Here is a 25,637-nt window from a genome sequence, read left to right on the forward strand (position 1 = left end):
GTCACTAGTGGCGTTCCACAAGGATCAGTTTTAGGCCCTCTCTTGTTCATAATTTACATTAATGACCTTGATGAAGGGATTACTAGTGACATGAGTAAGTTTGCTGATGATACAAAGATAGGCCGTATAATTCACACTGAGGAGGATATCAATGAACTCCAGGACGATTTGAACAAATTAATGTCTTGGTCTGAGAAATGGCAGATGAAGTTTAATGTGGATAAGTGTAAGGTACTTGCCCTTGGTAATGAAAATAACCCTCGAAGCTATAATCTAGGTGAAGTAGAGCTTGGTCATACAGAATGTGAAAAAGACTTGGGAGTCATGGTAAGCAGAAATCTAAAGCCAAGACAGCAGTGCCTCAGTGTGCGCAACAAGGCCAACAGATTACTTGGATTTATCTCAAGAAGTATAAGTAACAGAAGTCCAAAAGTTATTTTACAGCTCTATACATCACTAGTGAGGCCTCATTTGGATTATGCTGCTCAGTTTTGGTCCCCTTACTACAGGATGGACATAGACTCATTAGAGAACATACAGAGAAGAATGACTAAAATGATTTACTGTGTAAGGAACCTCCCGTATGAAGATAGACTTAAAGCCTTAAATCTCCACTCTCTGGAGAAGCGTAGAATGAGGGGAGATATCATTGAAGTGTATAAGTGGATGACGGGCATAAACAAGGGAGACATTAATAAAGTACTGAGGGTGTCGAACCAGGTAAGAACCAGGAATAATGGATTTAAGTTGGATAAATTTAGATTTAGAAAGGACATAGGTAAGTACTGGTTTTCTAACAGAGTTGTAGATGCGTGGAACAGTCTTCCCAGTGGCGTGATAGAGGTTAGGACCTTGGGTAGCTTTAAGAAGAGACTGGACAAATATATGAGTGGGAGGGGCTGGGTTTGATTGGTGTCAAGGGGTACGGGAGTTATTTCTTGAGTAGCTTTAGGTAGATGTCGTTTTGATAAGGACCTGCCTCGTATGGGCCAGTAGGCCTTCTGCAGTGTTCCTACATTCTTATGTTCTTATGTTCTTATCCGTACACACGAGGGCCTGGGATCTTCAATCAACTTGGTGTCCACCAGGACGCTGACATGTCCCTAGGGCAGCTCTCCATCGGGCTGCTAACGGAGTCACTGGCTTCTTGGACCTCTTGGGGAGGGTCGATGGTGCTCGTGCAAGCAGCAGATCCCAGGGCAACTTGCTGCTGTTTGCAATGGCTGTCTACCGAGGAGAGACAGGCACCTAGCAACATCTGTTGTTGGGGCATTGGATGAATTCCCTACTATGTTTGTTAACTGCTCATTACTCTGTAATTTGTCTATGATTGTAATCATGTCATAACGTGTTTATCATTCATTACCTTTGAAACTTGTCATGATTTTGACCAGCTCTACCTGGAGCTCATTACCTTTGTAAATTCTCATGATTAATGTGTTTATGATTCATTACCTTTGCATTTATTCATGAGTGTGACCAGCTCAACCTGGAGCTCATTACCTTCGTAACTTGGTCATAATTATGACCAGATCTAGTTCATTACCTTTGTAACTTGCTCAGCTATCAAAACTTTGGAGTCCAGTCCCTGGACCAATTATGTACCTCTGTAATCTTTTGACTACCGCCCACAGGATGGGTATGGGGTGCATAATAAACATATTAAACCTAACTAGAGGGCAGAGTCTATGAAATGGGAAGGGTAGCCAAGACGGGAAAACGAATTATGATGAGTGGAAATTTCTGCTGGAAGGAACTGAGGATCACAGATGCGGAGGGCATGGAGAAAGAGGGAGATAAGAACACTTTTCTTGACAGGGGAAGCATGATAGGAAAAGTAGTGAATGTACATGCCACTGTGCATAGGTTTTCGGTAAACGGAAAAGGAAAAACCTGTATCTGAGCGGTGGACATGAACATCAAGGAAAGGAAGCAAGGAATTAGATTCCCATTCAGCTTTAAACTTAATGGAAGGGGCAAGATTATTAAGAGCTTCAAGAAAAGGTTGGAAGAGACTGGAGTCATGAGGCCACAGAGCAAAGATGTCATCCACATAGCGGAGCCAGAGTGAAGGTTGTACATCGAGAGTAGGAAGAAGAACAGTCTCGAAGTATTCCATGTAAAGATTAGCAAGGACAGGAGAGAGAGGAGAGCCCATAGCGACACCGAAGGTTTGAGAATAATATTTCCCTTGGAAGGAAAAGGAGTTAGAGTCCACACAGAGGCGGATAAGATCAAGAAAGACATCAGTAGGTATAGGGAGATGAAGAACCCCTACATGGGCCTTCTCTCTAAGGAAATCAAGGACATCATCAAGAGGGACATTGGTGAAGAGGGACTCAACGTCAAGACTAAGCATCTTGCAGGTTGGGAGAGAGCGAACCCGTTCAATGAAGTCTTGAGAATGACGGAGGTGGGCAGGAGAAAAAGTACCAAGAAAGGGAGTGAGGGTTTTGGCCAGCCAAGAAGCAAGAGAATAAGAGACAGAACCTCTAGAGGATATGATAGGACGAAGAGGAATATCAGGTTTATGAGTTTTGGGAAGGCCATAGAAATAGGGAAGAGAGGGACAGATGACACGAAACCGTTGAACAAGGTCAAAGTCAGGAGGACAGAGGTCGGAGAGAGTCCTTAGTTTTTTGTTGAAACTTCTCTTGATGCGATCAAGAGGGTTGGAAACGAGAGGAGTGTAGGTACGTGAGTCAGAGAGCAAGACATCAGCTTTACGGAGGTAATCCTCGCGATCAAGGATAACTACTGAATTACCTTTGTCAGAAGATAGTGTGACAATGTTAGTGTTGGATTTAAGTGAAGAAAGGGCAAGTTGGTAATGGCGTGGAAGGTGGTGATTCTTAGAAAACAGACTAACAAGAGCAGGAAGGAGAGCGCCACGAAAAGTGGACAAATCAGGAAGATTACGGGAGCGAGATTGACGAAAGGAATCAAACGAGCTAATCAGGGAAATACCAGCGCGAGGAGTAGGCGAAGTGGCAAAGGAAAGGCCAAAACCGAGAAGTTCAAGCTCATATTGAGAGAGTGAGACAGAAGACAGGTTAGTAACACAGTGAGGGAGAATTTAGACCAAGGGCTAGCTGAGATGAGACGTTGAAGTTTATTCTGTAGTATGGAAGAATGAATTTGTGTATTCAGGCGAGCAGTGTCAAAGGCAATGGTAGAGAGAAGGTTACAGAGATCCTGTGGTAGAACCGCAAAGAGAGCACGTTGACGTTCACGGAAAGTAAAGAAGGCATCTTCAACCTGTGATTTAGTAGAAAGAATGAGCTGTTGAAGTAGGAGACAGGCATGATCAGGAAAGGGAGTGCCCAGTGGGTTGGTTTTCAGGAAGTGGGAGAAGGAAGGGGGCAGAACTTGTTCAGCAAGACAGTCATGTAGGAAGCGAAGCTGATTCTTATGACGCCTGGTAGCAATAAGAGCAGCCTCATAAGATGGAAAGAGGGGTTTAAAAGAGGGAAGAACATTAAAAAAGTTGGAGAGAATATTACGCTTAACTGAGGGGTCCATAAATAACAAAAAAGGCACAATACCGTGACTGGAACGATACACAAATAACCCGCACATAAAAGAGAGAAGCTTACGATGACGTTTCGGTCCGACTTGGACCATTGACAAAGTCACACAGTGGCATGTACATTCACTACTTTTCCTATCATGCTTCCCCTGTCAAGAAAAGTGTTCTTATCTCCCTCTTTCTCCGTGCCCTCCGCATCTGTGATCCTCAGTTCCTTCCAGCAGAAATTTCCACTCTTCATAATTCGTTTTCCCGTCTTGGCTACCCTTCCCATTTCATAGACTCTGCCCTCTCACGTGCTAAACGCAATTTCTTCTCTCCCAAACTTTCTACTCCTGGGAACTCTTGTATCCTCTGCCTTCCCTACATTTCCGGTCTTTCTAATCTCAACAATTCTCTCCGTCCCTTAGACATCAAGCTTACCTTCCGCCAGACTAACACTCTTCGCACTAATCTCGTTCATACCTCTCCTCCCTCTACAGATGTTCCTGGTGTCTACTCTATTTCTTGCTCCTCCTGTCCTCTTCAATACTTCGGAGAAACTGGTCCATCTCTTTCTGACAGACTTATAGAGCACAAAAATAGTGTTAGGCTTACCAACACTAACAATGCTCTTTTCTGTCACGTCAGAGATCATAGCCATCCTATTGACTGGTCTTCTGCTAAAACTGTCTTCCCTACTTCCAACTCGAACAGTCGCCGTCTAGTTGAATCCTCTCTAATACACAACTTTCCTTGTATGAACCTTAGCCCTGGCTTCGTTTCTGTAGATGCCTTCCTCTCCCACTACATTGTAAAATGCTCCAAACTTCAGAACACCCGTGACTTAACCTAACTCCTTATTTTTTCTTTTTCTTTTTCTTCTTCTCTCTCTTCCCCTTTCCTCTTTCCTTTTCTCCTCTGGGTTGTCTTTCTCTCTTCTGTCTCGTGTTTCTGTTCCTTCTTCATTTATTTCCCACTTCCCCTTTCACGCACCTCTGTGCGCTTGCTCTCCCGCAGTGGGCACCTAGCTCTTGCAGTGCTCCCCTTCCTTTGTATTTGACTGGCTCATCCTCCTTATTTCCCACTTCTACCACTACCACTATTACTACCTCTACTACTACTACTACTACAACTACTGATGAAATTAAGACACATGTGCGGCGTCTGGTTGTCTTTGTTGTGGACGTTTCGCCATCCAATGGCTGGCTGGATGGCGAAACATCTACGATAGGGATGCCCGGGTGTTGCGCATGTGTCTTAATTTCATCTTGTCGGTATTATATACCATTCTTGTACTACTACTACTACAATCACCTCTTCCAGCCTATATATAGCCATCCTACTCCACCTCTGGTTAGTGTGACTTTGTCAATGGTCCAAGTCGGACCGAAACGTCGTCGTAAGCTTCTCTCTTTTATGTGCGGGTTATTTGTGTATCGTTCCAGCCACGGTATTGTGCCTTTTTTGTTATTTATCTAAGGATACATTCGGTACATTCCATATTATCCATATTATCACTGTTTTTGGTGCTTGTTTCTGCAAAATAAGTCACCATGGGCCCCAAGAAAGCTTCTAGTGCCAACCCTTCGAGACCAAGGGTGCTAATGACTATTGAAATGAAGAAAGAGATAATTGCAAAGTATGAAAGTGGAGTGCGTGTCGGAGCTGGCCAAGTAAACCCCAATCAACCATCTCTACTATAGTGAGCAGGAAAACGGCAATCAAGGAAGCTGTTCTTGCAAAAGGTGCAACTGTGATTACGAAACAGCGACTGCAAGTGTTAGAAAATGTTGAGAGACTGTTATTGATATGGATAAATGAAAAACAGCAGGAGATAGCATCTCTCAAGCGATCATTTGTGAAAAGGCTAGGCAGTTGCATGACAATTTGATGAAGAAATTGCCTGCAACTAATGGTGATGTGAGTGAATTTAAGGCCAGCAAAGGTTGGTTTGAAAGATTTAAGAATTGTAGTGGCATACATAGTGTGATTAGGCATGGTGAGGCAGCAATTCAGACCAAAAAGCAGCTGAAAAATATGTGAAAGAATTCAAGGATTACATAGACAGTGAAGACTTGAAACCTGAACGATGAGCTCTCAGGAACGGATTAATATCGCGAACCGGGGGTCCACTGTAATTGGATTCACATTATTTCTTATGGGAAAATTGATTCGAAAATTGTCTATTTCGATAATAGTCCCACTTCCAGGAATGGATTAAGGACGATAATTGAGGGACCACAGCAATTATAATAATATGTACATACTAAGTATAATAATAATAATAATTATATTAATAATCATAATGTGGGAATTTTTAAGGTTGCCTGTATGAACTTTGTCATTGCATTCATACAACTAATCTCATTGGGAGGTGACAATCGTATATTGTTTACAGTAGTTACCCCGTGGAGGCGTGTGGGAAACTTGAGTCACTCCTGGCCACTTTGAGTTACTCCCTCCAATGCCACACGCACTAGGCACATCTATCCTGGGCCAGTATTATAGAGTTAGATAGCACCCACAAGTATGGCACTACAAATTAGCTGTGGACTGTATGTGTAAATTGGACCGATTAGAAGAGGGGGAAAAGGTCACACATATCAACATGATAAGACCACCACTTACCCAATTTCATTGGTGGTCACTGGAGATCATTGTAGCACCCACAATACCTGTCCTATTATAACGTACCTAACTGGCCAGTTATGAGTCTGATATAATAAGAAGATTTACTTAACTGTGGGCGAGGAGGCAGCATTCGTCTTTCTTTATTTCCTCCTCTGATTAGATGCCCTGCCAAATTGATGCAATTCTTCTTCCAGCAGGATTATGGTCACTTGGGTTGTTCCGATTTAGGAGATGAGACTCTGTAAAACTCCGTGGTACTGGGAACAGGGCCGCACATTTAACATGTGCTCAATCGGGGAATGGCGACTCATATCACTTCACACATTCCCTTAAACTAAAATCATCATCATTACTTCTTCCTCAGTTTACAAGGCGACTTGATGTTCCATTAATTTACACTCGTTAGAAGTTGATCCATTAACCCTTTCAGGGTCCAAGGCCAAAATCTGAAGTCACGCACCAGTGTCCAAGAAATTTTGAAAAAAAAAAAAAATATTTTTTCTTACAGAATTAAAGAGCATATTTTTGTGAAGGTAATAAAACAAAAAAAATTAGAATCTGATCAGTACTTACCGAGATACAGTGCCAAGAAGTTTGTAGAAAATGATGTGGTGGCAGCAACATCGACGAATTCCACATACGCGTATTATATTATTTTGTTGTTTTAGTTGTTTTTTCTTTTCTTTTCCAATTTTTTTCTATTCCTACTAACATTTGGGGCCTGAGAGACCAATACTGTATATAATTTATATATATAAACTCACTGTATTGAACACAATAACCGCACTAAAGTTATTATCATATTATTGTTTACCACTGTTGTTTATTACAATAAACATGCACAAATATTGTATAATACTAATGTTCTATCATATATTTACATATTTACAATCACTGGACATGGTTTTAGAACTGCTGGAGCTTGTGGAACTCCTTGAAACAAGGCACCATGCACAGAAGCACCTTACATTCCTCACACATAAACCGAGTGTCTTTGCGTCTTTGTTGCCGTCGTTTTGTTTGTGCACAGACAATGCATCTCTTCTGAGCAAATTTCTTTTGAGTTGAAGGAAGCTGTATTATGAAATGATCACCTTCTCTTCTCAAACGCTTGGGTATATTGTGATGAATTCGAGGACCATGTTGTATTGCAGGTGTTGTTACCTGGTACTTCATTATGAGTTGTCTGACAACAGACAAACAAAATTCACCATACGGTGGTCTGTTACCAGTCTTTATTTGGTACATATTATATGCATTCAGCATTGAAATGTCCATGAGATAGAAGAAAAGTTTCATGTACCACTTGTAACTCTTACGAACACAGTCAACAAAACCAATCTGCATGTCACACTTGTCAACCAAGCGCATGTTTTGTGTATAATCAATCACTGTCACTGGTTTTCGAATACGTTCATTAGTCACTCGATCAACTTTGCCACTGTCTTGCATTTCATTACGGTGAATGGTTGTCAACAATGTGACATCTCGTTTGTCATGCCACCGTAATGCCATGATGTCATTGGCAGTAAACACCTGCACGTCATCACCACGAACACCTGCGTTGAGCCTGGGCATATGTTTACGATTAGAACGCACTGTGCCACACACATCTGTCTTGTTCACTCGCATGAAATCACTGAGTAATGGGCTTGTGTACCAGTTATCGGTATATAATGTATGGCCCTTACCAAGATAAGGTGCCATCATGTTTCTCACTACGTCACCTGATATACCCAATAACATCTTGGTATCTTTCAATGTTTTACTACCCGTGTATACAACAATATCCAACACCAGGCCACTGTCACAATCACAGAGTACAAACAATTTTATACCAAAGCGGTTCCTCTTGCTCGGTATATACTGCTTGAATGACAGTCTACCTTTGAACAAAATCAAAGACTCGTCAATTACAAGATTCTTGAATGGATAAAAGTATATCCTGAACTTTTGTTTGAGATACATGAAAACATTTCTAATCTTGTATAACCTGTCACTTCTGTCAGGCCTGGTTTTGTCAGAGAAGTGCAACATACGTAAGAGTAAGATAAACCTGTTCACTGGTATTATTTCACTGAAGGATGGGGTACAAATTAGCCGATCTGTGGACCAGTATGCTTTTATATTATGCTTATAGACGTGAGGCATAAGCATTATTGTTGCAAAAAGCAAGTACATTTCTGCAACAGTCGTCTCTTTCCACCTGTGTAGTCTTGACTGTGGTGATAAGATCGTATTTGCCATGGTGTACTGAAAATACTTATTACTTTCCCTGACAATAGTTTCCATCAATGGCTGGTCAAAGAATAATTCAAAGAATTCCAGTTCATTGGCCGTGGTTCCAAGGGGACAGGTAGGTAGAATTCCACTTTGCGAGTCATCAAAGTGGTGAGGGCTGGGAACAAAATTGGGATTTTGCTGCCAATCCCAGATACGGTTTGCTGGTGGATACTGGACATCATAGGCTGGTTGTACGGGTGGTTGTGGCGGGCTGGTGGGTGACGCTCCGCTTTGTCCTTGAACTGACGAGTCAGCAGCGTGGGTTCCCGCGTGGCACAGCGAGTCACGCATGGCGGTGCCACTACCACCACCAGCCCCACTAACACCATCCACTGATGTCTGTGGCCCATCCATGCCAAGTGTAGCCACATCATCCTCACTATCACTACCTAAAACGGGTGTAGGGCCACGGGATGTACTCCGGGATGTACTACGGGATGTACTCCGTCCCCTGGGCATAGCATAGGGTACACTACCCGAGCGCATGCGGCGGCGCACATACCGACGCTTCACTGGTGAATATGTTTCCTCACTATCACTACTCGAATGATCGTCGAGCGCAATAAAATCACAATCCACGTCAGAATCATCGTCATTACTGAAGTCAGAGGCCAGGCCACGGGAAAATATTAGTTTTCTCTTACGTTTAGGAACAACCGACCGTGAGTCACGAGTGCCCACACCAGAGGTCGAGGATCGTCGGGGTTTTCTGCGCTATTATCGATATCCTGGTCATTATTTTCGGTCACTAACTCATCAAAGCCGTAGAATTCGTCTTCATTTCCACTTCCATCAGTGTCAGAACTATCAGACAGGAAGAGGAGAGTCCCAATTTTCCGGGGAGTGAGAGCTGACTTGCGACGAGACATGGTGAACAAGGGTGACTGAGCCGGCGTTCCCACAATGCTATGCAGGCGCCTAGATTTTTTGTTTACGGCGCACACCCACCGCGCAGACCCATTCTCTCATATGTAGGCCTATGAGCGCTTTCGCGCTAAATTTGACGGCGCTAGAATTTTGGTGTAGATCTACGGTTTGGACACTCACCGACCAGCCGTAGATCTACGGGACGGACCCTGAAAGGGTTAACCCTTTCAGGGTCGACAGGCCCTCTCCTAACCCTTTGACTGTTTTGGTTGTATATATACATCATACGAGGTACCGTGTTTGACGTATATACAGTGGACCCCCGGTTCGCGATGCTGTCGGTACCAGATAAATCATCGCGAAAAATTTGCCTCAGTTCCTGTTACAAAACCCGGTATGAGATACGATTCGTACGAGATGTGTCCACGTGTGGCCTGAACTGCCCCATGTGTGCCAGTGTTTACAAGCAAGCCAGTGTGCGCTCATAAGAACATAAGAACATAAGAACGAAGGAACACTGCAACAGGCCTACTGGCCCATGCGAGGCAGGTCCAAGTCTCCTACCGGCTTAAGCCAATGCACCCAACCTAGTCAGGTCAGGTCACCTTGACTTAAGGGAGGAAAACGGCAACTGTCCTGGTAGCACAAGCTAATCAGGTCCAACTCACACCCACCCACACCCACTCATGTATTTATCCAACCTATTTTTAAAGCTACACAACATTCTGGCCTCTATAACTGTACTTGGAAGTTTGTTCCACTCGTCCACAACTCTATTACCAAACCAGTACTTTCCTATATCCTTCCTGAATCTGAATTTTTCTAACTTAAAACCATTGCTGCGAGTCCTGTCTAGGCTAGATATTTTCAGCACACTATTTACATCCCCTTTATTTATTCCTGTCTTCCATTTATACACCTCAATCATATCCCCCCTAATTCTACGTCTTTCTAGAGAGTGAAGATTCAGGGCCCTTAGTCTATCCTCATAGGGAAGGTTTCTGATACATGGGATCAACTTTGTCATCCTCCTTTGTACATTTTCCAGAGCATTTATATCCATTCTGTAATACGGTGACCAAAACTGTGCAGCATAATCTAAATGAGGCCTAACCAAGGATGTATAGAGTTGAAGAACAACCTGAGGACTCCTATTATTTATGCTTCTTGATATAAAGCCAAGGATTCTATTAGCTTTATTGCGAACACTTATGCACTTATGCCCTCATCTATGTCGTTTATGTATATCGTGAACAGCAGGGGGCCCAACACTGACCCCTGTGGAACACCGCTCGTGACGCTTCCCCACTCTGATTTCTCCCCATTTATGCAAACTCTCTGCTGCCTATTTGTCAACCATGCCTCTATCCAGGAAAAAATTTCTCCTCCTATTCCATGTGCCTTAATTTTCCTCAATAGTCTCTGATATGGGACCCTGTCAAAAGCCTTACTGAAGTCCATGTACACAATATCATATTCATTACCATGTTTTACCTCCTCAAATACCTTAGTGAAAAAAGTTAACAAATTCGTAAGGCAGGAACGCCCCTTTGTAAAACCATGCTGAGATTCGTTGATTAATTTATGCTTTTCAAGGTGGCTACGAACTGCCTCAGCAATTATTGATTCCATAAATTTTCCCACTATGGAGGTTAGGCTTATTGGTCTATAGTTTGAAGCTAAGGACCTGTCACCTGCTTTGAAAATAGGTATCACATTTGCCATTTTCCACTTATCTGGCACCATGCCAGTTTGTAGTGATATGTTGAAAAGATTAGCCAAAGGTTTGCTAAGCTCCTCTTTACATTCCTTTAGAACCCTTGCATACAGTTCATCAGGGCCTGGGGATTTGTTAGGTTTTAATTTATCTATTTGCCTAAGGACCATGTCACTTGTGACCCTAATCGTGCACAGTTTATTATTGTCCTGTTCCACATAATTTATCATTTCTGGAATATCGCTGGTATCCTCCTGTGTAAAAACTGAGAGGAAGTATGTGTTAAAACTTTTACACATTTCCTTATCACTGTCAGTGAGCTGACATGAGGAACTTTTGAGTGGGCCTATCTTGTCCCTGATCTTACTTCTGTATACCTGAAAGAATCCTTTTGGGTTAGTCTTCAAATCTCTTGCAACTTTAACCTCATAATCTCTTTTTGCTTTTCTAATTCCTTTTTTTATTTCTCTCTTTAACTGAATATATCGATTTCTTAATTGCCCCTCTCCTCTTTTGATTTGCCTATATATGCCTCTCTTTTGACCAATTAGATATTTTAATCTATTGTTCATCCATTTAGGATCATTTTTGTTTGATCTGATTTCCCTATTTGGAACATAATTTGACTGAGCAGCTAGAACTATGCCCTGGAAAGCGTCATATCGGCATCCATCACCACCTACCTGACCCTTAGTCAGGTCATTCCAGTTCAGCCCACCTAAGTAATTTTTCAGTCCTATGAAATCAGCCAAGCTGAAGTCAGGGACAGAGATTGATTGCCATTATTAGGGGAATTCCATGATATATTAAAACTGAGTGATTAGTGATCACTTTCCCTAAGCTCATCATTAACCTCAAGATTATTAATTAGTGTTTCCCTACTGGCAAGAACCAAGTCAAGGAGGTTATTTTCCCTAGTTGGCTCTGTCACAAACTGTTTTAAAAAAACAATCCTGGATCGTATCAAGAAAGTCACCTGACTCTAAATTTCCTGTCAAATTGCTCCAGTCAATCTGTCTATAGTTGAAATCTCCCATTAGCACAACATTTTCGTTTGTAGATGCCTTACGAATTTCGTCCCATAGAAGTTTACTGCACTCCATATCAAGATTTGGGGCCCTGTAAATCACACCCAAAATTAGTTTTTCTCGGCCCTCGAGAAGCTATAACCAAACAGATTCAGTGGCTGACGCTTCTAATTTTATATCTTGTCTAACACAACAATTTAAATTGTCTCTGACATACATCGCTACTCCACCACCTTTCCTGTTGACCCTGTCAGTGTGGAATAATTTATAGCCTTGTATGTGACATTCAGAGGGCATCTCTCTATCTTTCAGATTGAGCCAGGTCTCTGTTATAGCAATAATATCTATGTTTCCTGCACTTGCAATTAATCTTAGCTCATCTATCTTATTTCTTACACTCCTGCTATTAGTATAGTAAACCTTAAGGGAGCTAGTCCCTTGCTGCCCTCTGCTGTCCCCCATTGTTTGCTGACCTGATCTATTGTTTTTATTTATAACTTCATGCTGAATGCCTTTTATACATTTACTGTTTCGAACCCTAGTGTTGCAACCTGCTTGTTTCCCACACACACCCATACCTCTATCTTCTATCAGTTTAAAATCATAGGCATTTCACCAATGGCCTTCTCAATCGAGTCTGCAAGTGCTACCACCCCAGCCCCAGAGAGATGTACCCCATCTCTTGCATACATATCATGTTTGCCATAAAAGTTGTTCCAGTTGTCAATGAATGAGATTGCAAGTTCCTTGCAGTATCTGTCTAGCCAGCAATTTACACCAATTGCCCTAGACAACCATTCATTTCCTACTCCCCTTCTAGGCAAGATGCTACATATGATTGGGATCCCTCCCTTAGACTTAATGAAATCTATAGCAGACCTGTACTTATCTAGCAGCTCTTCTCTCCTACCCTTCCCAATATCATTTCCACCAGCACTGAGACAGATAATGGGCTTGTTCCCATTACCTGACATGATATTATCCAGCCTGTTGACTATGTCCCCAACACCAGCTCCAGGGAAGCACACTCTCTCCCTCATCTTCTTATTCCTATTACAAAAAGCACGGTCAATATATCTTACCTGAGAGTCACCAACCACAAGAATGCGCTTACCTCCATTAGCAGGGGCAGTAGTACCCTTACCTTCACTGGCCACTGAAGTACATTCATCCTGAAGAACAGAGAAGCAATTTCCTACCTTCAGATCTTCACTCTTAACTTTCCTTACTCTGATGCGCCTCCCATTACTGTGAACCACTTGCTTGTTTCTGCAAAATAAGTCACCATGGGCCCCAAGAAAGCTTCTAGTACCAACCCTGTGGTAAAAAGGGTGAGAATTAGTATGGAAATTAAGAAAGATTTTGAAGGGTTTGGGGCTAACTGTGAGAAGCCTATGCCAATTGTGGAATCCATTGTGCCTACTTCAAAAATTAAGGAAATGTGTGCACAGTGGGTTGAACTGCAAACCTTTATGGATGAAAATCACCCTAACACAGCTATTGCAAGCTGTGCTGGTGACTATTACACTGACAATGTTGTGAACCACTTTAGGAAAGTCATAAAGGAACGAGAGGTACAGGCCTCTATGGACAGATATGTTGTGCGACAGAAGTCCAGTGACTCTCAAGCTGGTCCTAGTGGCATTAAAAGAAGAAGGGAAGTAACCCCGGAAAAGGACTTGCTACCTCAAGTCCTAATGGAGGGGGATTCCCCTTCTAAACAATAGGTTCAACACTCTCCCCTCCTCCCATCCCATCAATCATTACCAGATCTTCATTAAAGGTAAGTGTCAATTATTCTATTGTTATTATTCTATTGTTATTGTTGTTATTGTAATTATTCTATTGCACTAAACTTAATATTTCATGTGGTAAAAGTTTTTAGTTTTTTCATACTTTTGGGTGTCTTGCACGGGTTAATTTGATTTCCATTATTTCTTATGGGGAAAATTGATTCGCTTTCCGATAATTTTGGTTTATGATGAGCTCTCAGGAATGGATTAATATCGTGAACCGGGGGTCCACTGTATACTCATAAATTCTAACGGCTTCAAATCAAGAAGGAGAAAGCTGGTAGGCCCACATGTGAGAGAATAGGTCTTTGTGGTCAGTGTGCACCATATAAAAAATATCCTGGAGCATGCAGTGCATAATGAGAAAAAAGAACTCCGACAGTTTTTTTAATTAAAATGCCAACTTTGTGGTCTGTTTTCGTGTTTATGGTTCTATTCTCATTTTCTTGGTCTCATTTGATAGAATGGAAAATATATTATAGAAATAGAGGTGATTTTGGTTGGTTTTACTATAAAAAGAACCTGGAAATGGAGCTTAAAGTAGGGAAAATGTTTGATTTTTGCCGATGTTCAAAAGTAAACAAATGATGTCATTGTCCAATAAATGCCCAAGTAGCCATTCTAATATGCCGTCATGAATGGGTTGACATTATTTGTACAATTATTACAATATTTCAGTAGTCTGCATAGCAGTAAATCTTCTATTTTTTGTTTGAATAAAAATTCAAAGTAGAAAGCAACAGTAATATCAGAGAGGGCTGGGGACGTGACTGATGAACAAAGAAAATGTTATTTTAGAGCCAGGAATGTCTGCATTGTTCATTCTGGACCTTATTTTGAAATTGTCATATTTTTTTAATTTTCGTGAAATTGGCCAAATTGCAAATTTCTGACCACGTTATTGGGTAGTTGAAATTGATAAATGGGCAGTTTTTTGTACTCAATCGATAGAAAAATGGAGTTCTTAAGAAATAGCTGTGAGCTTGGTCGACTGGAACAGTGGAATTAGCTGAAAATAGAGCTCAAAGTGGGCGAAATTGCCGATTTGTAAATATCACTTAGGTCGCTAACTTTTCGAGAGCGTAATTCCATTGGTTTTCCATCAAGTTTCGATTTTTTGGTGTCATTACAATCGGGAAAAGATTCTCTAATATTTCCAAAGAAAAAATAATTTTTGTTTTTTAAATTTTGCGATACCAGGAGACACCTCAGGATTAGGGGTTGCGTCAGTCAAGGGGCTAAACTTGTTCTCAGGGTCGAAAATTTTTTGAAAAAAAAAAAAAAATTCTTATGAAATCATAGAAAATCTTTTCCCGACCATAATGATACCAAAAGTATGAAATTTGATGGAAAACTTACGGAATTATGGTCTCACAAAGCTAGCAGTCTCGACGATGTTTATGCATCGGCGATTTTGCCCATGCGAAATTTAAGGTTCCACTGTATCTTGTATCTGCCAAGCAATCATGACACCCAGTAGCCATACTAGTGTTGTTGAAAGTGGCACGAAGAGGTATAAGCACTTATGTCTTAGAATTAACAAAGATATTAGATGAGATAACCTGTAGCCATAATTGAAGTGTTACTTTGTACACAGAAAAAAAGGTTAACATGAGTTTGTGTGACTGACTGAATGACTGGCTTACTGAATGACTGACTGAATGACTGACTGACTGAACTGACTGAATGACTTGACTGACTGACTGAATGACTTGACTGACTTACTGAATGACTTGACTGACTTACTGAGTGACTTGACTGACTTACTGAATGACTTGACTGACTTACTGAATGACTTGACTGACTTACTGAGTGACTTGACTGACTTACTGAATGACTTGATTAACTTACTGAGTGACCTGACTTACTGAATGACTTGACTGACTTATTGAGTGACTTGATTGACTTACTGAGGGATTTGACTGTAATAATATTTATTATTATGTTGTTATTATTGCTGAGAAGAAAAAGAGAATGATTTCCTTGGAATTAACTGATGAAATCATAGATAAACAAGCGAGGTGTCCAGGTTTTGGGTTGAGGGGGAAGAGGGAGGGGGAGCTGGCTCATAACTCAGAGCAAAAAATCGACCCAGGGACGGCTCGTACCTCAAAAAACTCATAAGTTGGGACACTCGTAAGTCAGGGTTCCACTGTATAATAGTAATAATAATAATATGTTGCCATTTTTAGATGTGGAGAAATTTTCTCCAGGAGGGGGATATCAGCCCCCTTCAGCCCCTTTCAGCCCTTTTCAGCCCTTTTCAGCCCTTTTCAGCCCCTTTCAGCCCTGAGGGACCCAGCCCTCTCAGAAGGGGCAAATATCTTGTTTACTGCTACAGCAAGTAATTGATCCCACATGCAATATGAGTATGTGACGTGGTCAAGCAACTGTCGCTCCTTGCAAGAGTCCAGTGTTGCTAAGTGTAGTTTAATAAGAGACAGTCCATCTCTTACCTTAGCAGGACAATTAAGGAAAATCCTGCTCCTACTTTATTACCATGGTAAAGATAGTGTGCATTGTTGTCTATGTTTAAGACAGCAAGAATCAAGCATTCTACTTTGCTTCATGGAGGAAGTTTGGCAAGGAAGCAAAATGTACTAGGTCAGCTTTTCCTTTATGTTCTAGGGCATTGCAGTGGCATAGGAGGCTGTGAGGTCAGATTACTTTTGACTCCACTGAGAGAGAGACATTGACATGGCGGGATAACCAACAAAGAACACTGTTCCACATGTTTTGAACAAAAGAATCTCAATAAACACTTACAGAGAAGTGTGATCAGCTTCTTTAGTGACATTACGGTGTGAACAATTATTGACAGTGTAACAACGAGTGTTGCGATCCGACAGAGTGTAGTGCGACATTCTTCAAAGAACACTATTCTTCAATCAAGACATTGGATATCCGGGCGTAACTACGGGTCAGATACATATACCCAGGTAAGTGTACTGGTTCGTAATGAGTACGATTGACTGCGCAGTTGAGTACAAGTTACGGATTAGTAACTTATCATAAAACCCTGGTGAGAAGCGGACCTTTGAATCCACACACATGTAAGTGTTGTCAGCAATCAGTGTCTGATATTTGCTGACATAATACCCCCTAGGGGTAAATTATTATTAAGACATTTCCATTTCAGCCTGTTGTGAAGTGGTAAAGACAGCTTCTCATGACCTCGCCTGCAGGGGTGGCTGTGTAGGTGATAGCTGTCTTATCAAGCTAAGTTCCCCCTATATTTAAACTTTAACCTTAGCTAGTAAACCATTTCTCAACAATTTGGTTGTGCTCGAACTGGATAAAGGCCACACTGTGGTCCAAATATGTTGTACTACATTGTACAAATAACCTACGAGCCAAGGTCCTTCGAAAAAAGATGTAAAACTAGTGTTTTACAATATAAATCAGAATAAATGAGTCCTTCCAGGCTCAGTCACAGAGAATGGGCAGCCAAAAGAAAACATGCACTCACCCAGTGTCCACCCAGCGGGAGCTGGGTGACTCACCCAACAAAAAACGGGGGATGGCACCCGTCATCCACTGCTCAAGCTCGAGAAACGCTGACCACATCAACAAGCCAGATGACCGTCAGTTTGTCTGAGTGTATATGCACATAGTGTTTATAATGTTTATAGACAGAAATTTAGAGACGAAATTGTGTTTGTTTGTTTCTTATAGATTTAACTGTCATATTAAAGGAGACTATATATAAAGTGTAAGCTTTCATTTATATATTAACAGTGACATTTATATATGTGTAAGAAATATGCACGTGTGATTTACAGTTATACAGTGACATTTATAGTGTATAGTGAATGAAGTGTATAATGTTATTTACGGTGACTCAGTAGTGTCAAGCTGACACTGCAAACTCAAGCCATAAACACCAGAGGATGATCCAGCCATATGTACTCTGTACCCTTCATGGTCATTGACCCTGAGGTTAAGCTTAGTGGGTCAGTAGTGTCTGACTTGATTATTGCTGACTTAAGCATAAAAACTCAACTGTTCATAGCAGTACAGTGTTTTTTAAACACTCTGTGTGGTGCTAGAATTTTCCGTATACCATTAAAATGGCTTGTTTGAAAACTCAGTTTCAGTCTTTACAGACTAAGATTACACAATTAGAAAATCTAATTTCAGTCTGTATAGGATTAACTCAAGATACAAACATAGATTTTGGTGATCTTGAGGTCAAATTTGAATTACTTACACAACGTCTGAAAATAATTAATTCAGACTATACAAATTATGAAAATAAGTTTCTAGAATCAAATCCATCTGAGGATGAAATTAAAAATGTTTTGGATACTTTTAGTAATCAACAGTTAAAGTGGACAGGAGTACAGGCTAACTGCCGCAAAACTCTGTCACAGAGACCTACTGTAACTAGTAGTCAAACACCTGTTACATCAACAGGTGTCCCATTACCAAGCTTACTTATCTTGTCATTACCTATTTTCCAAGGTCATAATTATGAAGAATTCATTAGTGGTTTTCAGTCCGTAGTACATTCACGAACTGACATAGATGAAATTGCTAAGTTCAGTTATCTTAAATGTCTTGTGAAGGGAGAACCCTATGAATTGATTAAGTTAGGTTAAAGGTAATTATCAAATAGCCTTACATGTCTTAGCAGACAATTACTTTGATGCTGACAAGGCCAGGATTAGACATGCAGTCTTAATATCAAGCTTGAAGCCACCCAAACATTGTTTTTTAGATTTACAGGCATTTAGGATCACCCTAGGCAATAGTCTCAGATCTCTAGGTGCTAAATATGACCTAAGGCAATGTGATTGGTTTATCAGTGATATTGTACAGGATAAGCTGTCACCACAAACTATTGAATGATTAAATACAGTTTACGATATTATTTCATTCCAGAAGTATGTTCAGGTGACATTACTGAACGAATTTGTTCCCATAAGGAATATTGTGCATTAGATTAGTCCATTTCAGACCCCCAAACATACACGTACAACTGCACTTACATAAATACACTTACATAATTGGTCGCATTGGGAGCTGATCGTAAACCGGGGGTCCACTGTATTATGTTCAGTAAACACTATTTCACTTGTGAAGAAATTAGCAATGGTTTACAAACAATAGTTTCATGCATGCAAGCAACGAGACAAGATGAAACATCCACAAATCCTGTGGATAACAAACCTTCAACTCAGTATAAAAAGAGTATACCTACCCCCACTAAACCACAGAATGGGAAATCCCATATAGGCATTTATCAACCTGTGAATACAACAGACAGTAAACAGACTGTCACACATAAACATACTCCAAAATGTGTACTTTGTGATGGAACACATTGGGCACAGTAATGTAGTCAATACACATCAATGGAGGCACGTAAACAATGTGTTCATCAGCTGAAAAGGTGCATCAAGGGAGGAAAATGCTCACTGAAGAAGTGTTTTAAATGCAAGGATAAGCATCATACAGCATTATGCCCAAATACCTTTGCTGAACAGCAGAAGACTTCCACAGAATCAGGAAGTCAACAAGCAACAGCATTAAATGTGAGAGATAAGTTTAAAGCAACTGCTCTCCCGATAGCTTGAGTTATCTAATAAATTACACAAAACCAATGTGCTAACACTATTTGATCAAGGCTCACAAAGGTCCTTCATAAGAAGAACAGTGTTGCAGAAACTGAATAAACAACCCTATGCCAAAGTACAGTTAGATATAGCTGGTTTTTTCCACACTGTTGGTCTAAGAAACAGGAAAAAGACAGTAGAAGCTCTGGTAGTAGATGATTTGCCTAAGTCTGTGCAGATCCAGGGATTAACCCTTTGAGGGTCGACAGGCCCTCTCCGAGACTTGTTCTCAGGGTCGGCCAAATTTCAAAAAAAAAAAAAAAAATTTTTTCTTATGAAGAGATAGAGAATCTTTTCCCGATCATAATGACACCAAAGGTATGAAATTTGATGGAAAACTTATGGAATTATGCTCTCGCGAAGTTAGCGGTCTCGATGATGTTTACGCATCTGCGATTTTGCCCACCTTCAGCCCTATTTTCGGCCAATTCCAGTGTACTATTCGACAAAAATCATAACTATTTCTCTAGAACTCCATTTTTTCTATTGAATGAGTACAAGAAACTACCCATTTACTGATTTCAACTATCCAATACAGTGGTCAGAATTTAGCAATTTTGCCAATTTCACACAAATTTCAAAAGATGCCAATTTCCAAATAGAGTCCAGATTAAACAAGAAAGACATTCCTGGCACTAAAATAACATTTCCTCTGTTCGTTAGTCACATCCCCAGGCCCCTCTTATATTTCTTTGGCTTTCCACTTTCAATTTTTATTCTTACAAAAAAATAGAAGATTTACTGTTATGCAGACTACTGCATTAGTGTAGAAATGGTATAAATAATATCAGCAGACTTGTGAAAGAATATTAGACTCGCCAGTTGACGTGTATTGGACGCTTGGCATGATTTGTTTACTTTTGAACTTTGGTAAAAATCGAACATTTCTGCTACTTTGAGCTCAATTTCAAGGTGCTTTTCATTGTAAAACCAGTCAAAATCATCTCAATTTCTGTAATATGTCATCCATTCTTTAAAATGAGACCAAGAAAACTAGAATACAACAATAAATACAATACGAAAATACAGTGCAAAGTCGCTGTTTTATTCCAAAAACATAGTCAAAGTTTTTTTCTCTCATTATGCACTGTGTGCTGCAGGATTTTTTTTATACTGCGCACACTGACCACATGGACCCATTCTTTCATATGTAGGTCTACCAGCTTTCTCCCACTAGATTTGAGGGCGTTAGAATTTAGGCGTACTAGTACGTCAAAAACCCTGGGTCGTAAGCTGTACTAGTACGGCCAAACCCCAAAGGGTTAAAAGAAACAGTTACAGCACTGAAAGCAGCTAAAGTCAAGTTAGCCTGTCCTGACATACAGACGGACACATGATATGTGGTCCCATTCCCTCTCAAAGTGGGAAAGAAGCTGATATTGATTCAGTGGAAAATGTACTAGTTACGAGAATAACCGCTGATCGTGTACCACAACAAAAATGATCATTACTGGAAAAAATGAACCAGTTGACAAGTTGTGGGATTTAGATGCGATAGGTATTGATGTAAATAAACCAAGCCCATAAGAGTCTCAGACTTATAGCCAATATTTGGACACTTTCAGATATAAAGATGGACAGTATTGGGTTAGGTTACCATGGAAATTAAATCCACCACATCTGCCTAACAATTATCGCATGGCTTTCAGACAAATGAAAGCACAAATACATGAGCTCCGGAAGAATCCAGAGCTACTGACTGTCTGTGATAATATCATACAAGAACAGTTGGACAATAAATTCATTGAGGAAGTAGTCGAATACAAGTTGAAGACAGAAGCTCATTATCTCCCACACCATGGAGTCAGAAAAGATTCTGAAACCACTCCACTACATGTTGTATACAATTGCAGCGCACGTGCTAATAAAGATGTAGCAAGTCTTAATGACTGTCTGATGATCGGACCCTCACTAACTGAGAAGCTTGGAGACGTGCTTATGAAATTTTGCATAAACCCATACGCCTACACTGCTGATATTTCCAAAGCTTTCTTAAGAGTAGGACCACAAGAAATAGAGATTATACTCGATTCTTGTGTCCTGAAAATCCACATGATCCTCAAAGTCCTGTGAAAACTTATCGTTTCAAATCAGTATTATTTGGTGCAACATCCTCTCCATTCTTACTAGAAGCTACTCTAAATACACATTTGAAGAAATCTGAAAGTCCCTTCAAAGAAATCTTAAAGAAAAGTTTCTATGTGGACAATCTTCAAGGTACTGTGAATAAAGAGGAGGATTTGAAATCCTTATACAGAGAAGCTAACAAGGAGATGAAAGAAGCAAATATGCCTCTAAGGATGTGGAATACTAATTCAATGCAATTAAGGGAACTTATCAAGAAGATTTCCCTGAAACTGAAATTCCTGATTGCAACAATATGCTGGGACTTAATTGGAACACACAGGAAGATGCTGTACTTTGAATCTCAAAAGGATAAACAATAAATCCTGCAGTACACTCAGCAAATGTAGTTTACTGTCAGAGGTATCACAATGTTTTGATCCTCTAGGACTCGTCTCACCAATTACCATAAAAGGTAATTGGCATGGAAGCTCAAAATTGGATGGGATGAGAACTTGCCTCTAGAAATGAGTCAAGCATGGGATGAAATATCCATGGAGTTTAAACAACATCTTCAAATTACATATCCCAGACAAATAGGTCAAGAGGGAAAAAATTACACATTACATGTGTTCTGTGATGCATCAACCAGAGGTTATGGCGCTGTAGCTTACATGGGTAATGCTGAAGGAAGTACACTAATTACTTCAAAGGCCAGGGTAGCACCCTTGAAGGTCAGAACAGTACCACAATTATAACTGACAGCACTCTATGTAGGTACAAAATTAGCTGTCTATCTCAACAAAGTACTTGATCATCTCACTATTGAAAAAACCGTAATCTGATAAGATAGTAGTGATGGTTGAATGGGGTTTGTTATATAGCCTTTCCAACTCGGAGATACGCACTCCACTTTCCTACCTTTCTATTATCTCTTTCTTCAGTTGCATACTAATTCTCACCCTTTTTACCACAGGGTTGACACTAGAAGCTTTCTTGGGGTCCATGGTGGCTTATTTAACAGTTACAAGCACTAAAAACAATGGAATAATACAAAATATATTGCAGGTACGCATAGAATTGACCTCAACAGCTTGTAAACAATGGCACACTGGCTATACACGGAGTCTTGGAGTGGCTGGGCCTGCTCAGGCTGCACGGACACGTTCAGGATGAAAGCCTTTAGATGAGTTTTTCGGCATTGGTCGAGCCAATATTTTGATGCCAAAGAGAGCCATTAGCCGATTTTGGCGTTAGGCAATGCCGCCGTTAGTTGAGGGTCCACTGTACAGTGGAACCTCGAATATCGGCCGCTTCATATTTAGTCCGTTTTTTGGGCGGAAATTTTGCTCCGTATTTCAGCTGGTGCCTCGTAATCCATATTGTTCATGACAGCCCGCTGCGACGCCGCACATAGGTGAACCAGTCTCCCTGTGTCTCTCGGTGAATGAGCATATACTCTGCGCATTCATCCAAACATTTCCTTAACCCTTAAACTGTCCAAATGTAGATCTACATTCAATTTTACATGCTTTCTCATGTAAAAAAAAACGGTTGACTGGCCTACAGAATTCTCCAAGGCCAATGGTATCGACGATTGGACAGACATTTTTCTGAATAAATTACTTAGACTATTCAACAAACATTGTCCTATAAAAACGAAACAGATCATGAATAAATGGCTCGGTTGTCCATGGCTAACTAGCAGCATACTAAGATCCATTGATAAGAAATGCCAATATGAAAAGCAATATAGACAGGGCTTAATATACAAAGATATTCTTAAACACTATTCATCAGTTCTCACCAAACTAATAAAAAAAGCCAAACAATTGTACTATTACAGCAGATTCACCTGGAAAACACACATTCAGATTCAAACTGAAAAAACTAGGGATATTGTCCTAACTAAACCAAACGAAACATCACTGCATCCCATTGATACAGTTAACAATATAAATGACTTCTTCTCAATCATAGGATCTAATCTCACCAGTAAAATCCCAGATACCTTGCACCTACTGAGGCCACTGAAGTCACCACGATTATTAAGTCACTTTAAAATAATTCAGGGAATCTGTCTCATGTCCCACCACCATTATTGTACAAGCGAGTGGCCCATGTCTCTTTGCATGCTATTTCATTACTTTTTGACAAGTCACTAGAAACTAGCACTTTCCCAATGCTTCTCAAGACAGCAAGGGTTATGCCAGTACACAAAGGTTGTGACCCCACAGATGTAAACAACTATAGGCCAATATCAAACTTAACATTGCTATCCAAAATCTTTGAGAAACTAGTACACAAGAGATTATATTCATTTATAACAGCACAAAGCATACTCATCCCCTACCAATTTGGCTTCAGAAAAAATAAAAGCACAAACGATGCAATTGTAAAAATGCTAAATCTGCTTTACACAGCACTGGAAAATAAGGAATATCCATTAGGACTTTTTACTGACCTAAGAAAAGCTTTTGACACAGTAGACCATGGCAGCTTACTCCACAAACTTGACCATTATGGTATAAGAGGCCATGCACTTGCATATTTCAAATCCTACCTTACTAATAGGTATCAGTACATCACCATTTAAAGACACAACCTCATCAACATGACTACTTGATACTGGAGTACCACAGGGAAGTGTCCTTGGTACCCTGCTCTTCCTCTTATACATACATCAATGATCTTCCCAACATATCACAATACAGTAGGGCCCCGCTTTACGGTGTTTCGCTTTACGGCGTTCCTCTAATACGGTCATTTCAAATTATGACCAAAACTCACTATACGGCTCCCCCACCTGACTTTCTAATACGGTCACTGTGCCCCACCCTGTTTGTTTACATTCTCCGTAAGCACTAAGTCTCTCCATTATGCCTGGAAACTCCAAAATTTCAAGTGTTTTTAAAAGTTATTTCATTTTTTAAATATACATGTACTCTGATAATTATACTTATGTATACTTGTACCTAAATAAACTTACGTACTGTGCTGGCATGCAGGTACACATTAAAATCAGTAAGAGTGCCTTATATCTTAAGACGTCATATTAGTAATGATAATCACCGAGTCTCATTTAAATGTCATACATTACGTTAATATACACATTTTCATTAATCAATCTATGATATTTTTTCAAAATTATATAATAAACATGATACATAACATATAAAGATGGTAAATACACCCCACAGTAGAATAAATAAACATAAATGTGAGATGTGGTAGCCAGACGACTTGCACAAATGATGCCATATTAGAAATGATAATAATAATAATCACAGAGTCTCATTAAATGTCGTGTATTACGTTAATACACATTTTCATTAATCCATGATATTTTTTTCAATATTATATAATAAACACGATACATAACATATAAAGATGATAAATACACCCCACAGTAGAATAAATAAACATAAATATGAGATATCGTAGTCAGATAACTTGTACAAGTGACGGCAAGAATCATTGTCTCTAGTCTAACATAAGAGAAAATGTGTTACTTGTGATAACTGTAGAAAATTATTCCTTTCATAAGTATGTAAGTTTATTCAGGTATACACAAATACAGTTACATAGATTATCATACATAACAGCATATGTGTAGAGAACCTAGGATAACCCAAAAAAGTCAGAGTGACTTATTTCCACTGCCTTCACTCAGAGCGTCATTTCTTCTAAAAATGGTGTTACATGAGAATGGGAGTGTTCTTCTTTATTTATTCTACCATATCAATGTAGAGACAACTTGTATACAATGTAACTTGTACACAAACCAGACGTGCACTGTTACGGTTCAAATCTTAATCTTTAGCCAGGTTAGTGCATTCCGTAACAACACACTTCATAGAATGAAAGGATATGTTTCCAAACTTAGAAATGTAAGGCACAAATAATAGTTACTCAGTCTTTTCAAGTTTCTTTTTATTTAAAAGCTTAAATACTTTAGATATTCATAAATATCTATTAAATATCACTGTCAGAAACTTTCTTTCACACAAGAAAACTCTTAAATAGAAAGTACATGTCAATATGGTCATTACACTTGACAATGATCAGAGGAATATTATCGCTTCCTCAATAGTAACATTACTTGTGTGTAAGTACATATATTGA

General features: G+C 40.0%; 1 long non-coding RNA gene across 3 annotated transcripts in view; it reads left to right on the forward strand.

Annotated features, from left to right (window-relative positions):
- Positions 1-25,637, forward strand: part of LOC128696565 (uncharacterized) — an 81,527-nt gene that overhangs the window by 30,592 nt on the left and 25,298 nt on the right. The window contains exon 4 of one of the 3 annotated variants that reach the window (XR_011393248.1): positions 1,054-3,270. The exons of the other annotated variants lie outside the window; for them this stretch is intronic. This is a non-coding gene — a long non-coding RNA (uncharacterized lncRNA). Of the gene's footprint in view, positions 1-1,053; positions 3,271-25,637 lie in introns of those variants that run through there. 3 annotated transcript variants of the gene reach the window in all.

Source organism: Cherax quadricarinatus, chromosome 47 (assembly GCF_038502225.1).
Source record: "Cherax quadricarinatus isolate ZL_2023a chromosome 47, ASM3850222v1, whole genome shotgun sequence".
Classification (NCBI taxonomy): Eukaryota; Metazoa; Arthropoda; class Malacostraca; order Decapoda; family Parastacidae; genus Cherax; species Cherax quadricarinatus.